This window comes from Oxyura jamaicensis, chromosome 2 (genome assembly GCF_011077185.1).
Source record: "Oxyura jamaicensis isolate SHBP4307 breed ruddy duck chromosome 2, BPBGC_Ojam_1.0, whole genome shotgun sequence".
In the NCBI taxonomy this organism is placed as follows: domain Eukaryota; kingdom Metazoa; phylum Chordata; class Aves; order Anseriformes; family Anatidae; genus Oxyura; species Oxyura jamaicensis.
In genome coordinates this window covers 30,660,301-30,678,835 of record NC_048894.1, presented here as the reverse complement: position 1 = coordinate 30,678,835, position 18,535 = coordinate 30,660,301, and the positions used below count along the sequence as shown (strand labels likewise).

The window sequence follows — 18,535 nt, the reverse complement described above, 5'->3', positions numbered from 1 at the left end:
TAATCCATACTTACAGTCTCCTAAACTGGAATACACTGTGAAAATTTATTACTTTAAGACATATCTGGCTCAAATACAAGCTTTTCTAAAATGCTGGGTTTTGATTCCACATTTTTCAAGGCTAATGACATTTGGGAAATTTTTTGAAATGAGATTGTCATTGCAGAGTCAGCAGAGGGGATGTCTTATTCCAAAAACACATTGATGTAAAAGGAAATTGGGATGGATTAAAAGCTCTGATGGGAGGGTGTAAGCAGACATACTGTATATGGTGGCTCTCAGATTATCTCTTACTTTATTTTCTTGGTAATATGCACTCACTACTCTCACCAGAAACAGCTCCATAAAATGGCCAGAATTTTCAAAATCGATTAAAGATTCTGAATATGTCAGATTCTGAGTGTTGAGCAGGAAACCTTAAAGTTCTCTAGTATGCAGAAAGTGCTCAACAACTCTCTTATGAAAACCTGTTTCCTTTGAGCAAGGACCATAATATTATTGGTCAACTTGGAACATACAGATCAGTCCCTCCTTCCCCGCCAGGGAAAATAAATAAATAAATAAATAAATCAGCTGGGTGAAATTTCTATTACTTCTATAGCTTATCATGAACATCAGTGCTTGATGAGTTTTTGCTGCCTTCAGTTTCTCCCACCAGTGATGCATGAGCGTGATTAAATAAGTTCTGAACTCCTTTGGAATATTGCCATGGTTTAAACTGTTCAGTGTCTACTGAGTCAGATCAGGCTGCGTGCTACCTCCAGCTCAGCCCCCTTTCTCGACCCAATGTTCCCTCCTGGACTCTGTGGTTTCCTTTCTGCACAGAGCACCTCTCCATATTGCATTGCTTAGTTGCTTCTGAATTTGTATGCAATATGATGCGAGCTAGCAGATTCCCTGGCCCTCACTTCTCTTGTGGGTAATGTAATTTTATAACCTTAAAAGGTAAATGATAGATTTCTGGTGCTCCAAAAATAAGTATTTGGAATATTTACAGAACAAGATCTGGACATGATCTTTGCTTGAGTTTATTATTCTGCCTGTTGCTTCCCCATGCTTCCCATACCTCTAGACAGACTCAATTTAATATCCATCCCAGATATACTGCCATCTCCAAGCTTCTGGCAATCACTGTTATATGTCACACTAATGTACTATACAGGATTTTTTTTTTTCAGGATTTTTTTTTTTTTTTTTGGTGAAGAAATAATAAATTATTGGCATAGGTAGTTCAGAAGACAGACCAAATTTCTTATCCAGTGAGATATTATTGTGTTCCAGAGGCATCTGAAGGGAGTCAAACCTAGTCCATGCATATGTTCAATTTCACATGATGTGTTGAGGCCAAAATTTGGGGCCAGCTGCTCCTAAGTCTTTGGCATGTGCTTTTCTTTAACTGCATTGAACATTGCCTGTGTGTATGTGATTTCACTGCTGTGGCCTCAGCTTCAGAGCCATATATATGGTTCTTAGCCTCTCAGTAACTTCTTTAAAAAATAAAAAATAAAAATAAAAAATGTTGTTTAGTGTTAAGTCTAGAAAAGCAGTTTGCTGACTTCTGGCTTATTAAAATGTGGTAGTACCAGAAAATATAATGTGACAACAACTGCCTGACTTTTGCGCTTATATGGGAAAGACTTTAATGTTGTTTAAAAACTTAGACGATATAGGAAATGAAGCCTCCAAACGCATGTATTCTCATTGCATGTAAACTGGTACTTTTTTGTCACACATAAGGACAGACATTAAAAACAACTATATAAAGTATTTATGAGGTTTTGATTTACCACAATTATTTTCTCTGGCTTTTAGAGTCTCTGAGTAGTATCTTAATGCTAGATCATATTTTCTGACAACAGAACACCAGATACAGTGTAATGATTTGGCAGTCAGCCTTTTGGAATGAAGGCCAAAACTGGCTAAATAAATCATTTCCAATAGCAAGGAGCAATGATTGCATTGTAAACTCTGGATAAATCTGTGATATTACAGAAAGCAACTGTTTTGCAATAAATTGACTTGAAAAAAAAAAAAAATCTGTGGAAAAAATTTCCCACACTGGAAAGATGCCAGTGTGGCATTATGCTACCAAAGTCTTCTATATTGTAGCAATTGAACATTTAATAATGTGACAGAAAGTTTTTTTTCTTGATTATTATGCTTAAGGTTCGATGAGAATCCCAGAAGAGAGCAGTATTTAATAGAAATGTTAACTTTATTAAGAACATATAAAACACATCAAGATTCCTGGTAGGCAATTCTACACATGGTTAAGAAAAGGCAGGTGGTCTGTGAAATATCTTGGGCTCCTGCTACGCAGGGTTTCTATCATGAGAGGCAAAGCTACAAGCTGCTTTGTATTCAGCAGGAGACAGTGGAGTGAAATATTCACTGATGGGCATTTATTGCTTGTGAGACTGCAGTTCTCAGAAGCAATGCAAGAGATCAGGGCAGTGGTGCTAAACACCCTGCAAGCATGTAGTGTTGGACAGGAGAAACAATGGGGCCCCATGGTGCTCCTCAGGTCAGGGCTGGGAGCGGAGGGGCAGGTGCCCTCTGTGACCCTCTGCTGTATCTCTTCTTGAGAAATTTCCCTGGGTTTTGCTTTAAAAAAGGCCAGAACCAGCTGAACAAATGTATGGCTATTTGGTGTAGCATGTCCGTGAAGTTCAGGTTAATAGTTCAGTTGCAGTGCAAAGTCTAAACCCATGTTCTCCTGATAGTATAGCCTCTACCTCAAAAGAAATACTACTAATGATTGTTTTTTTAATGTAATTGTATTTCATTTTAAAAACCTGCTAGGTAAATATTATCAGTTAAAATGGAAGGACAAATCAGGATGTAGAAGGCCATACTGGAGTGGAACAAAATCTTTCAACTAACTGCTTGTAAAGCAAAGGCAGATTTTAACTACTTGTGATTCATTACATCTCTTTTCATTATATTTGGAGTTTAGTAGCCACAATTAAAATTAGAAGGAAATAACTCCTCACCTTGAGCCCTTCCATTGCCGTTATCCCCTACATCCAATGCCGTTGGGAGTTGCGGTACTGCAGGGCTGGCCTGGCAGGCAGCCAGCAGAGGGCAGAGTGCCAAGCCCTCCAGGCCCAGGCCCTGGCCTTCTAGGCTCACCTTGTTGCAAGGGGCAAGTCACCAACCTCAGGAATGGGCGGTGGCAGGGAATGTCTCTGGGAAGGGCCACAGTTTGTAAAGCCATTCAGGAGAGTATCCAGAACAAAAATCTTACTGTCTTAATGGCTGAAGGATGACTAATGGTTTCCTTAGGCTGAAACGCCACTGAAACGCCACTGGGGAGTGTATCAGGACAGGACTGGTGCTGTGGCACTCCAGAGACTGTGAGGAAAAACTTACGATTACAGCTTTAACTTGGCTGCTTCCTGAGTTATCACCTTAGGTTTCAAACCTCACAACCTGTCTGAAATGTAGCGATGTCCCAGCATGATACACTTAGCACATCTGATTGTTTAATTACTATCCTCCCTTCCACACATGTAGGATCACAGTTTCACCTGCTCATGTGGCACCCACATGTGCTGTCCTGAACATCAGCGTGTGAGGAGCTTGGGATCACTGCCAGCCTGGTATCTTCTTCTCCTGCCTTCATTTGTGTTCTTTGTGCAAACTGTGGCTTCTGCAAGCTGCTCTGCATACCTAAATAGAAATGCAGTAACAAAATAATCATGCAATTTTTGTAATACTTAGCTGAATTTTTGTTAACTGTGTTGAAAGTGAAAAGCATCTTCTAAATAAAAACAAGATAGCAAAATTCCTTGTGCAATAGTTGAATAATTACATGGAAAGTACATACAGTTTTTGAAATCTGTTTTTAAAGCTTCACATCAAGTAAAGGCAGATGGACTTTAACTAAACGCTATCATGATGACTGTTGAATGAATGTATATCAAGTATTGCTCACTAAAAAAATAGTATAGGTGTTTTCTCAGAACTATGTTAAAAATACTTTTTATTTCTGAAAAATACTCCAGAAATACTGAGTGCAGGTGAGAGAAGAAAGGGAAAATTCCTAGTGGGAAGCACAAACTGACTTCCAGGAATCAGGTACATGCAGTGTGTATTAATTAGAATAATTTGTTCTTGGTCAAAACCTACATACAATGAGCAATACAGAGAGAGGAATTGGGGTTACACTTTTGGTTCCTGTATAGGTTCATTTCCATTGTTCAGAGACTTTATGAAGTGTATTTGTAGGAGGTTTCCTCCTCCAGCCTTGTTCTCTGGCATGCTGGCAGCATGGATAGCAGCAATGCCTGCATTCTGGTAGCAAGGTGGGATCTGGCCTTTGTTTTTGATGCTGTGGCTCTGGTTTCATGTTATAATTCAAAGATTCAAGGTAAGGGGGCCAGAGAGTAGTTTAGCCTCTTTCCTAGTAGATGACAACAGAGTTTGCAATGAGTACTCAATACTACTCCTGAGCAGAGGTAGAGTGATTTAATAAAGTATGAGCTGTCTTGGGAGTTTGCATCCTTCCCTGTCTGTGCTGTTGCTCTCTTGCTGAGTTATCTTTTCAGCCTAATGTCTCAGTTTATTCAGCTGTAAAATGGTCACATTAATAAAGCAATAAGTGCTTTGCTTTCTCAAGAGAAAATCTGATATATAATAACTGGGCATCATTTATTTTTTGTCTGGAATATTTTAGAAGAGAGTTCTGATTTCTTGTGGTCCCATTGTCTCCTCTGTCATCCTTGAAATACTGTGAGGATGGTGTTTGTGTGTTTTTTATAATTTCTGCTTGGCTGTTTCAATCACTAAAGGATAAATGAATACCCATGGTAGTTTCAGGCCAATTTTGAATACTTCTCTCAAGGTGCTTAAACATGTATGTGCAGTGACATCCTTGTCATGGCAGAGGAAGCTGTTTATATTAACTTTTCAATATATTCATGTTGAATATGTTAACGTCTTCAACATTTCCAAGTGATGGCATAGCAAGATCATTGCAAACATCCAACTACTATCTAATTGTGCTGACTAGTTATTTCTCATTTGATTATAAGCAGTGAATTGGTTAACAATGTTGGTACTTAAATATGCATGTTTATGCTTTAAGGCTGACACTCCAGTAAGATGAATGGGGGAAGTTAACTTTGCTTGATGCTATTGTTTTAGCTGGTAAGGATGAGGACTCAACAAGATGAAAGTATGTTGGTTTACATTGTCAAGGCTATCTTCACAACCAGAAGCTAGAAACTTCCTTTATTATGAGAAAACAAACACATAAATTCTGGGAAATAGAATAAACCCCTTCATTAATCTGAATGAAAGCCTTAAATCATTCAGATTCACAGATTTGATACTTTTTTTTTTTTTTTTTTTTTTTTTCTGCATTTGGACTAAGTGTCATTATCAGGCAGCTTCATTTCTTGCATCCATTGATAGGCTAAGAAATGACAGTAATAAAAACAGACACAGTGGGCCTCTATTTTCTTTGAAATGTAGCTCTTGGGAAATGGCAAAGGAGAAAAAAAAGTTAATAGAATGTTACCTTGTTCTATTGAAATCTGTTCAGAAAAAGAAATGAGGTTCTTGGTTCCCTTTGTCTTGTTGAACAATATAGGATATCTCATTTGATCTAATTTTACATCACCTTCCCAACTGAGAAGCAGGAGTGAATGAGTTATGCATGCTAAACATGTTGAGAAATGCAGATGAAAAATTATTATGTAATCCCAAAGTACCAAATTATATGACCTTTATTCATATTGAAATAATGAGAACTATTTACAGAGTAACTTACTGTTCACCGTCAGTAACGATGACAGAATCCAGGCTGGTTTTGTCTTGGCCCAAAGAACACTCCCAAACTGCTGCTTTTGTTAGGTTTTACAGTTCTATTTTCATAGGATTAAAGGAACCTAAAAATGAATGAGATTGTTGGATAGTGAATGATGCTGTGTGTTTGAAGATATCCACACTCCGCTTAATCATTGAATATATCTCAGTATATCAGTATCTCTTCTGTAGTATTACTTCTGGGATTTTCAGAAAAATAGCATGTAATGTCAGCTCTGTACTTAAACTGTAACCAACAAACCCTGGGGAGCTATCAAGTTATCAGTCTTTAGTACTGAAAACATAACACCGGTTTAAGTATAGCTACTCAAAATGGGTCAAGTTACAGCTGGGTTATGTTTTAGTGAACTAAAATTAATAGGGTATTTTCAGCCAAACAGGCAAACTCATAGATGTAGATATTTTTAACCAAGTTCATGATTATATAAGCTCATTTTAACACTGTGAAAATTGGTTAGGTGTACACACATGCAAAAACACCTGTGAACTCTGAAGTTCCCAATTTTTTATTGCATGGAACCTCAGGCCAGAACTGAAATGCCAGCGCTTCAGCATTCAAAGTCTGGATCAAATGTTAAGGTTTAAGATGCCTGGATTTGGAGTTTGAACCTTCTGTACTTTAGATGTAGATGTTGCAGACCCTCATCTAAGTCAAAATTGGTCCTGTCAAAACTGAAATGATTGTGTGTCAGATATATGTTCTCAATTTCTAAAGAAAAGAGAGAGAGAGAGAGAGAGAGACAGAGACAGAGACAGAGAGATGTTGACATAAGAGCTAAATCTGAGTAAGTTACTTTTAAAGCTTTGGAACCATAAGCATCTTTGGTGGCCTGGGTAAAACAGTTAATGCTTGTCTCATGTACACTTTAATTAAATGTGTAAAGATAAATTTGCATGCCAGGTCTGCTAACGTAAATTGAGAATCTGAAGACTGATGTCAGACAGTATTTCACCATTCACATTCAACACTTTTCTGTGATTCTGTAAAGATTATATCTCTATTTTCTTATTTTCTCACCTATTCCACTGGTGAATTTCCAAGAGACAGTGTAGTTTTGCCCCCAGGTGATTATGTCTTTTTTTTTTTTTCCAAAGCACATGAATTATTTCTGGACCATTAATTGAAAAAAAAAAAAAGAAAAAAAAAAAGAGAGAAACTAATGCCAGTTTAATGCCAGTTTACTGTTGATTTTGGAAGGAATAATGGTCTCCAGCCTATTAAGTAAGTTCATCACATATCTAGCTCTACAAACTTTTAACACAACTCAAATTTAACATCCAGTCAATAAGGTCTAAGCTTGATTTTTTGACACTCTGAAAAGTCAAAGAGTACACAGATTCATAAGTGAATTACAGTGTTACTAATATAATCTTTAAAAAGTCAGTAGAATATATTAATACAGTTTTTCATGTTTTCAACTCTTTGTACATAAGGAAAAGAAAAGAAAGTATTTTTTTTTTTTTACTATTGGCTTTATACATGTGTATGAAATATTAATTTTGAAATTAAGAATCTTAGAACTTCAAAGGCTGAATAGAAACATTTCTATGTTCCCCTTTCCAAATTGTACTTTCCAAAATGCAAGTAATGAAATGACCAGTAGAGCCAGTTTTAGGCTGTTTCTGCACTTAGTCTTGTGATGGATACAGATCAATTTGGTAATTATTTAAAACAAACAAACAAACAAACAAACAAACAAACAAACAAAAAAAAAAACAGAGATACTTTTCTCAGCATATTTTCCTGGTAATCTCATAATTTTGGGCATAAACTCGTAATATCTCTCCACATCAAAAAACAGCTATTTCCATTTAGCTGTTGGGAAATTGAGGCACAAAGAGTGAGTGACCTTTTCCAGATCACGGTGGAGATCAGTCAGAGCAAGCTAAATGATTTTGCACTGAGGATTAACTTCTCAGTTAGTATCTATCTATCTATCTTTATGATATACCAGTTAAAGATGATGAATTAAACTGCTAAATGCTTAGAAAACAAAATATTACTAATATAATTTGGTGAGTAAAATGAAACCAAACAAATTAAAAGACAAATGCAGGGTATTTCAATAGTTTTCCTTATTTTGAAGTGTGTTTTGGAGAAAGGAAGAGGGAAATTGTTATTTTTTTCCCATCAGAAATATCTATGTAGTTTGCCAATATCTGCCTTGGCAACACTTGACTAGCAATGTATATATTGGACCTTTTATGAAAATGGTCTCCCAGGATTGAGAAAAACTGTGAGCAAAACTATGTGGCAGGAAACATTTAAACAGGAAAATATGAAATACAAATCAGATTTGATAAATTCAGTGTCAAAAGACACTCTACTTTGCAGTACTTAAAAGATATCTCCAGCCTAAAAATATGCTATTGATTGAGAAGAAAAATGAAGGCAGTGGTAGAAAATCACAAATGTAAAAACAAGAGTAATAGCAGTGAGTTTAAAATGGACTCTAGGGAAATATGGACAATTGATACAGGAAGCTGAAAGTATCTTTGAAAAACTCTGTAGAGGATTGAGGAAAATAAGAAACAATACGTTAAGTATATAAGGAAAAAGTGATATCCCAGTAATGGTGTAAATCCAGTATTCAGCAAGGATAGTAAAAACATGGATCATCATGTGTAAAAGGCATTTGTACTCCTACACATCTGTTTTTCTAGAATAAGACAAGAAGATCTATTTCTATCTTGAAGCCAGTGGTAAGTATTTTGTAACTCATCAGTAGCTAGAAGCAATACTGAACAAATATTATTGGCTTTAGTTTAGATTGGAATGATCAGATAATAGCATTGATGCAACCTATGGTAGTGTATTTCAGTGTACTTTTTTTTTTTTTTTTTTTTTTTTTTTTAATTTGCAGAGTGCTAGAAAAATGGCAAAAGTCTTGAAAATGCAATTAAAATTGTATTCAAAAGGTTAAAAGACTGGCTAAAATGCAGACACTAAAGAAATAAGTATAGGTGTGGAATTCTCAAGCAAGGAAATATTTCTAGTGTATCCCTGTAAGGATTTATTCTTTGTCCAATACTATGCAGTATCTTCACCCAAGTCTGGAAAATGTGAAAATGTTAATAGCAAAACTTATGGGTGACATAATCATTTGACAAAAAATTAATGGTGATGAAAGGGGAATGAGCTAATCTGGAGTGCTCATTAGGATGGACTCATTAAAACAAGATATATTTGCATATAGTTAGACCTGAGGCCAAAAGACAAATAATTTATGTAATACTGAATCCTCTAGAGCAGGTACTCTAGAAAAGACTTAATAATTTGAAACAGAGCTACCAGAATGATACTATGATTAAAATGTCAGATGCAGTATTTTCATGTCTGAGCAAGGGAATATGGATGGAAAGGGTGATACTCCCTCTGTGTATGTCATTAGAGAGAGCATTCCTGGAATACTCTGTCCATTTCTGGCGGTTATACTTTGAGAAGGACATTGACAAACTGGAATGGTAGCAGAAGAAAGCTTCAAGAAAAAAGTGAGGCCTGTGAAATGTGCCTTATACTAAGCTACCTAAGAAATTCAATTCATTTACTCAAGCTTGGAAGAAGACTTTATAGACTTTATCACTGTCTGTAAGAACTTTAATGGGAAGATGTTCTTGACCTTTAGTCAAGAGGTCTTGACCTTTAGTCAAGATGTTCTTGACTAAAGTTCCCTTTAGTTTAATATTTTAAATTAATTGCTAATTATCAATTATTTTTGTTACTTGATCACTAGCTAATTAATAATAAAGATGGAACTACCAGAAATTTAAGTTTGACAATTTTGAGCTGGAAACAGAGCACAAATATCAAGTGATAGTAATTAATGTTTGGAATAAATTCTGACATACCAATGTGCTGGATTTTCCATCAGCTGCAATTCTTAAATTGAGATGCAACATGTTTTTCAGAAAGACACCCAGTGAAGAACAGATATGGATGATACAGAAATCATTGGGTCCTGTTCTCTAATTTATACAGAAGGATGAAAAGATATATTTGGGCTATAATATCACTAAGGAAAAAGTAACCAAGGTACACTGGAGTAAAAAAGACAGCAAATATGTACTCCAAATGTCACCATCACAATAAAAATACAGTGGAAAGGAAAATGATGTTAAATGACAGAAGAAAGGAGGACTGTTTTTAATGCATAGCCTACAAAATATCATGTTTCTGCTACCAAGTCTGCCTCTGACTTCCTTATTTTGTCCAATTCAAGTCATTTTTACTCGGTATAGTTGTGTCTAGTTTGCTTTGAAACTTTGACTGGTGAGTCTGAATCAAGTTTAAAGCATGAAAATCAAGCACAGTGATGACTGCAAAAAATACTTCATCTGATGTACAGTGGTTGTATGTGCCAAGGAGGTGCAGAGTTTTTCTTTAGCTATTCTAAAAAGAGCTGGAGTGCAGATGGGTCTGACTGAAAAAAAAAAAAGTATACAAATATATCACACGTGTGTTTATGATCTTCTGTCCTTCTTAAATCAGGACCTCCTTTGGCACTTCATTCTACTTCATTGTTCAATGGGAGTTTGCAAGTATTAGTGGCTACAATATTTTGCAAGGGCAAAAGAGACTAAAGCATTGAGAGTTTGGGGCTTGTTTGTTTGTTTGTTTGTTTTTCCCAAGTGAAAGCATTAAGGTCTGTGATGAAAAAATTGCTATAGAGCTGCAATGGCACATGCACGCATTTACAAAACATTAGTCCTCTACTGCTATATAGCAATCTTTGGGAAGGCCCACAGATTCAAATGTGAATTGTATTTTGTATAGGTATGAGCTAAAATGCAATTCCATTGGCTCACAGCCACATATAATGTTATCTAATGTCTTTTTTTTTTTTTTTTTTTTTTTTTTTACTGTAACAGGCAGATGTCTTTTTAGTCATAAAGAAAATATTTTAAAAATATGGCACTGCTTCCTTTTGGGAATTTGCCCTAATTTATATTCCAAACCCTCATATTAAAACACCTTCTAGGACTGGTTACCAAAACGACTTCTTAAAAGTCTTACTTACAGACATTTTATGACTTCAGAAAAAAAGGATAGTGTTAAAATTGAATATTTCTTCAAGTAGGCAGCCACTTCAACATTCTTTTCCAGAAAGCTTTTATCATTTACATCATTTGGTCTTTTCTCTGCTTCCTCGTAGTTTCTTCTGCCAATGTTTGGCATATGTTAAGCTTTCTCCTCTATTTAGAATATTTCTTGAGCTTGGAAACTTTCCAGGAAAAAAAAAAAAAAAAAAAAAAAAAAAAAAGCTTAAGAACCTTCTGCAAGATTTGACAAACTATTTCAAACTATTTTATTAACAATGAAAATTCAGTTCTAAATGTGATTCTTTTTGTTTGTTCAGATTTTACATCCTTGTACATTATTTTACATCCTAGCACAGTTTTTGACCATTTCTGAACAGATTTGGCCTCATACAGAAAGTCTTTAAGGATTTAGTCTGTATCAGTTAGAAAACACTCTGAGGGTGGGAACATCTGGAAATAAACTGCATGACCCACTTTAGCACAGTTTGCACCATGAAAGCTTGTATATTATTTCAGTGGCCCCTGGAGCTGCTGTTTTGGACAGTTTTGTTCAGTCTGGACCTTGAAATGACTCATCTCTATCCCCTGCTCGCCCAAAATAAATTCATAACATTTAAGATATGTGAGGGAGGATTGTCAGCACATTGATGTGTAGGTCATTTTTGATTAAATAATACTTTGCCCAGTATGGCCTGTATTCTTCCATTTTAGGCCACTGCCTCACAATGTAGCCATGAAGAAATTGCTTCTCTGTCTCACCAGGAGAGTCATGATGGCAAGTACCTTGCTCTTTACTTACTGCTGTGTGCTGTGTTAAAGGCATCTGAATTGAATCATTCGTGTAGCAGCTTGTGCAAAGCTTAGTGAATGAAGCAGTGAGCTAATGAATGAACATTCCTACTTAAAACAGACATATATATCTTTCAAGTTGTATTCCTTCATCGTGATGGCATACCTCCGTCCATTGGCTCAGTCCAAAGTAAATCCGTAACATGTAATAACTGGATAGACCTCTGATGAGATTCTTTTCAACAAGTTAGCATACTGTTAAGTCATTATTTTCAAGGTCTCTAACACAGAAGTCCCTTGTTGAACAACCTTGCTTTATTTGGCCCACTGTGTGAAGGCACGTTTGAGTGAGATTTTTAATTCCCAATTCATGAATATTATTCTAACACAAATGTAAATCTTTGCAAGCATTGGGCTACTACTCTGTATTCTAACAACATACAGGAGATAATACTGTGCCCATTCTTAATTACTTAATTAAAATAATAGTTGGAACAACTTTATATAACCACATAGGTTTTTTTTTTTTTTTTTTTTTTTTTTTTTTCCTGATAGACTTGTGTGGTTTGAATAAGTCATAGGGAGGGAATTTTCCTGACTTGTCAATGGTGGTGAGTCTTAAAGCAATAATTTTAGTAACAAAACACTATATTCATTCCCAGTTGGAAAGAGTCTTGAGGAGGACAGAGACTGCTTGAGTGGAGCAGTGGTGCAAGCTGCTGGCAGGGCTTGTCCAGGGATCTTCTGGCTCCAAACCAGGAAGGATACCAAGGGGAGAGTGTTGATTGGCTCCCTGAGCTTCCTGGTTGAATCTAACCTGTCATATTTTTTAAACACCCAAGTGACTCCTGGTGTCTTTTAGGGGAGGTAATTTCTTCTAACATTTTTTTTTCCTATAGCTTTCTGACCATCTCAGTTCTTTCTTAAGTTCTTTCCCTCTGTAACATGGATCTGAACTGTACATAGGCTTAAAGAAAATTAACAGTGATTCAGAAAATGAGAATTATCTGGAAAAAAAATGCATTCCTCTGGAATACAATATCATGAAGGCTTGATTATTTCTTCTCATGGAAGGGGCCAAGGTGTTTCATGATACCATACAGTTGTAGCTGAGATTGGCCTGTAGCCCAATCAACTAGTCATTCCTTTCTGGTGTATTTCTGTATTGGATTCATGCTGAAATGCCCACAAGAGATTTAGGTAACTCTTTACAAATGCTTTTGCAGGTAGTGAGTGTTAATATAATTTAAAAAATCTGTTGTTTTCCCACCCCTCTCCTACTCTTCACCCCTATTTGTGAGAAAGGTAAATCATTCAGAGGTTGCTTTCAGCAAATACCATTTTGTTGAATTTACAGGAAGGGCAGTTCCTCCCTGCACATGATGCTTTCTAACACATCACAGGCATCTTAAATGAAAATCATAAAAAATGCACACAAAAACAAAAAATTATTTTTCCTTCCAAAATATCCACACAGGAAAAAGTTATGAAGCTAAGTATGCTAACTACAACTCCACTAGTAGTTTGTGTACAAAATTATGCCCACTTTACTATGGGTATCCTTTTTGAAAGTGAGAGCATAAGACCCCTTCTTTCTTCTACTATCACAAGATGAAAAAAAAAACAACATATTTAGTCTTCAGCTGCCTACAGAAATGTCACTGATGTTCAGGATGATAAATGCATCCTTTAGATGTGCCATTCTCCTTTCCAAGGATCCATTCTCATTTTTTTTTTTGCCTTTAAAACCTAAAAGTCATAGCAAAGGCTTCTCACTTCATTCATCACTTCCACTTCCTCCATTTTGTGAGCATTTATGTAGCATAAAATGCAGTGCTGATGGCACTCTGATCTTTGCCCACATCCAAGTTTAGGATCACCTATGCTGATCTATCAATTAAAACTGCTATTAAAAAATAAAAATAAAATTATTTCTCTACTGTTCTTATAAATAGCTATATGGAAATTATTTTTTCCCTCTCTTCCATAAGTAAAATTGATTTGGAGGCATTGTAATATTTTTGGATTATCAGCAATCAGATGTAAAAGACTGGAAAAATGAGAAGTCTAAATCAACAACTTCCTATAATCTGGAATTAAAATAGGTGGAATATTCATAATTATTTACAAACCTGCACAATTAGGCATTGGGAATCATGTTACAGCCAAGATCAAGTGGATAGCTGTGAAGATAGCTCAAGCCCAGCTTGACCAGTTCACAGATAGAGTAATAAAGCTTGTGAATGGGATGCCTCCAGCAGAGCAGCTCCATGCAAACGCTGTCCTCGGCTCACTGCATTGCAGCGGGGCTCACGGCATTGGGGTGCATCACCAGCCCATCTATTATTTACTCTGTGCACTGTAAGGGTACATAGAAGGTAAGCCTTTAGAGGCCTTCGGTCTTACAATACTGTCATCTCCACTTCAGTGTCAGCTATACTGGATGTGAGCTACACTCAGTAAACAATTTTTTTTTGCTATGGTTAAAAAACACTCTCCATAACAGAAGTATGGCTCTGAGACATCTTGTTTGGTTCTGAGTTGCCCTGAGGATTCAGCATACGGCTTCTGGATTTGAAGTGGCCATGCAAGTAATATATCAGTGTTCACCTGTAATATGCCTAAGCTAATCACTTCTCTGGATCCAAATGTGCCTAACCTGGTCTACGTCCATGATAAAGACAATTATAGCCAGCAGATAACACTGTCCTCTTATGCCAGTGAACGGACACTTTGGACACATATGAGAAGTCAACTCAGGAACCTTCCATTCATAATCTTATACAGAGAAGAGGAAAAACAAACCCACCCTAACTCTATTACTCTCACTTTCAACCTTGGTGTTACATCCTCAGTTAAGTTTCCTGCACATTTTGTGTTCTGTACCAAGTGCAGCAGAGTCAGCCAGGGAGAGTAAGAAAACTCCTGATGCACTGCCCTAGGAGCAAAGGTACTTGCTCCTGTCAGACATTCTACAGGCCAGTAACATATCACTGAAAATGGACAATAGCAGACAGTTGTTAATGGAAGAGTGAAGGAAAACAAACAAATGAAAAAGCAAGTACATATTTGGAATTTTCCCAAACCCTCAGGCTCTAGCAGTTGTTGGCTCAGGAACTACAGCCAATAACATCCAAAATGTTATCTCGGGTCTCACTCATTGATTCTGTGAGTTTAGCTGCTGACTTTTTGAATCCTTCTTCCTAGGCATGAATGTCAGCCCAGATTCTGAGTAAAAATAAGAGTACGAATCCTCCTTCAGTTTTGTGAATCATACACCTTGTTTCTTCTTATTTTATGACTATTTTTTTCTATTGACTAGAATCCAACACATTTTTCAGGTTTCTTTTCTCCTTTATTTATTTTTTTTTTTCCTCCTAGTTTAACATGAAAAAAAAAAAAAAAAAAAAAAAAACTCCCTGTTATTTGCACATTTTAACTATTATTCAGGAAACTAATTATATCATTTCATTCTACTATATGTATATACTGAGTTTTGCCTTTTTTTTTTTTTTTTTTCTTTAAACTAAATATGATATCTCAGTTCATCCATCTCTAAGATCAAAAATGCATAGTTCCAAAGCACTGTGTAGGAAATCTCTCTCAAAAAAGCCCAGGTGTCTGAGGAACAGTTTGAAAAGCAGAGAGACAGAAGAAACACAGGGAAAGGAACAATGTCAAAAAAGTGTGAAGACAAAAGGTCTGGAGGCAAGGTTCATGCTCAGTGTCATAGAGGGAATTGAAACTCCACTGGTGTCAGCTTTCTCTCTGTAATGTCTCTCTGTCTCAATTCATGCTAAATAGATTGACACATACTGCTGACAGACTATTATTTTACAATCCATGTGCTTTCTTACATATTTAGATAATTGTTCAGTTCAACCCCTTAGTTCGGTTACAGGACATAAAGACAATCCACATATTTATGGATTAGTTTCCTGGAAGTGTAGATAGAAGTGTAGAACAGAGTTCCCACAGGACTGAGAGCTGGACTAACCAGGATGATAGAACCTAACTGGACTGAGAACTGGACTAACCAGGATGATAGAACCTAACGGTATAGATCAGCATAAATTTCCTTGTTTTTTTAGAGATTTATTTTAAACAAATAAAAATCCTGTTATACAATACATTGCTGCAGTTTCAGTAGCTTTCATTTTAACTAATCAATGAGGAATATACTGAAATAAATTCAGTTTTAGCAAAACTCAAAGTCTATCCAAGAAACCATTTTCTGTTTGTTTTTAAATCAGCTAAATAGATATGCATTATACTTGGTGCAGGTGAACCATACCTTTTCAGTTTAGTAAAAAGATGGTAATTTTCAGGTATTAAGGCTGTGACAATAATCTTAAAATATATTTTATGAGCAAAGTTTTACTAAGGTATCTATACCCATCTGCTGAAAAATGCTGAAAACTTTTCCAGCTGAGGTGTTATGGATACCATCATTCCATGGCTGCTTTTTTGTGTCCATACTTTTTTTCCAAGATGCAATATAATTCCACATTTTAGCCAAAGACTGCAGTCTTTTGCTATATAGACTGTCAGTTGATTCTTCATCTTCCTGCCGTTCTGCAGCATGCCAACAGTACCTCTTGCTCTCCAGCTTTTTTTCTTTCTTTTTTTTTTTTTTTTTTTTTTTTGAGAACAATTCAAATTGCATTTGAATTCCCTGGACTGTTCTGTGGAGCCAGGTAGCTGATGATTAGGAAGCCAGTCTTCAGATTCCAATATTTCAGCTGGAAGCTGCTGGAACAGGTTAAACAAACAGGATCTGTTGAAAAATAGAGCAGCAACAGAGGCAGATAAAGATGAGCTGTAAAAGATTGCCTTCAAATCTACTGGAAATCACTGTTGATCTGGGTGGAAACAGAATCTATACAAAGTTCAACTGGCTTTTCAGCTGAAAGCTCACAAAGATTTTATCACTGGTTGGAGTCCTTTCTGTCTTATGCAGAACATTCCCTTAACTGTATAAGCTATATTTTTCCACACTAGCATATGTTCACAGAAATATTAGAACTGCCATATCTAATCAGGCTAGTGGTCCATCTAGAGTAGTATCCTGGTTCCAGATGCCTCAGAGGAAGGTGCAAGAAAATTCATAATATCATATCCCAGGGGAAGTATCTTCCTAATATCTGGCAGTTTTTGGCTAGCTATTGCCCTGAGCATGAGTGTTTATATTGTTTATACATTTTTATCCTATCTAGGTGTCATCTATCTTGTATGTTCTATTGTTTGAACTATTCTCTACAGGTTTTGGCATAAAGGTCACAATAGGAGAGAGGTCATAAGTCACAGTAGATCAAAAGCCACAGTGTGTCAAATGTTGTAATATAATTCATGCTCATGTATACAGCACATATATAAAGCGATAGCTCATGGTAAGGCATTGCCTCACATTGCTCTTATGGCTACAGCTCCCCTAAGAGCGTTATAATATCCTATTGACTTTCTTGTGGATTCATCATGCTGTGAATTATTTCTGGCCAGTGGAATGCATAGACTTACCTTTTGGGTATTACTTAAGCAGGCGTCTAGTGATTTTGCCAAAGATCTTTTTTGCAGGAGTCAAGGTGTGTATTGTTTCCCTAGTCCCAGTGACCCTCCAACCCCCGCCAAAAAAAAAAAAAAAAAAAAAAAAAAAAAAAAAAAGGAGAAGAAAATAAAAAAGAGAAAAAAAAAAGAAGAAGAAAGGGAAAGAAACTGAAGATTTACACTTTAGCTTAAAGAAATATTGGGTATATGAAAACAGCTCTTTCTTTTTCCTCCCATAAAAGAACTGATCCCATGGTCTCAGCAGGCATATGCACATGAAGCCATATTCAATAAAGCTTAGGTGCCACAATTTTTCTATATTTCCTCTTAAAGCAACCACAGACAACTGCCACATATTCTTTTGTCCCCAGCATTCAAATTTCTTTAATTTCCTACATGGAGTTATTCAAATTTTTTTTTTTCTTTCTTTCTTTCGTTCTTCCTTCCTCATTGTTATGTTCATCTTGAAACAGAAAAAAGAGATAAGGAATAAAACAAAAAGCTCCGTAAACGATCCTTTTCCTAAGGATGTTTTACTGTTTTACTCCTAACTGTTTGACTTTTCACCCTTTGGGTGCTTAGTGGAAAAGCCATTACTTGCTTGCTGAGGAAAATGCATTTAATGAATCACAAAATCATTCAATTATTCTTAAAAACACTTCACATCACACATCCTTTTCCAAGTAAAGTGTGCATTTTTCACATTTAAATGGTGCATAACTGCCTTATACAATGTGTCCCTAGAGTAAGAGACATTTTAATAGAAGGGTTCCAGGAGTATACGGAGCATTTTGATATATCTTAGCATTAGAGACTTTGCATTAAAGATGCAGAATTTCCTCTTCTCTCTTCACTGTCTTTCAAAAATATTTATGCAAAGTTGACTTACTGCTGTTGTGAAACAGCTTTACAATGTGTTGCGATCTGTATGCTGTGCTTTGCTTGGAGTGCTGCAGTACAACCCAGTACAAGTGAAGTATAATGCAAAGCTTTTAGCTGATGTGAAGCTGCAAAGTGTTTAAAGTGTGTTTTTTTCTTTTTTTCTTTTTCTTTCTTTTTTTTTTTTCTTCTTTAAAAGAAAATGACAATTTCGGAAGGGAAGTAAGAAACTTCCTCAGAAAAACAGATTATTTTCAAATGTTATTGAGCCTGATGTTGATCTCTCACCACTTTTTCTCTGCTTTTACAAGAGAAGGGCTTCCTGCAGACTGTAGTAGCTGTCATTTATGACATAATTTTTTACTTTCTTCTTTCATCTTTCATCTTTCTTCTTTCTTTCTTTCTTTCTTTCTTTCTTTCTTTCTTTCTTTCTTTCTTTCTTTCTTTCTTT

The 18,535-nt window shown here is 36.0% G+C and overlaps 1 long non-coding RNA gene across 1 annotated transcript in view; it reads right to left on the bottom strand.

Annotated features, from left to right (window-relative positions):
* Positions 1-1,511: 1,511 nt before the first annotated feature.
* LOC118162954 overlaps positions 1,512-18,535 on the bottom strand; it is a 31,820-nt gene continuing 14,796 nt past the window's right edge. The window contains exons 3-4 of the long non-coding RNA XR_004748732.1: positions 10,851-11,054; positions 1,512-3,672 (exon numbers count right to left, since the gene is read on the bottom strand). This is a non-coding gene — a long non-coding RNA (uncharacterized LOC118162954). The remainder of the gene's footprint in view (positions 3,673-10,850; positions 11,055-18,535) is intronic.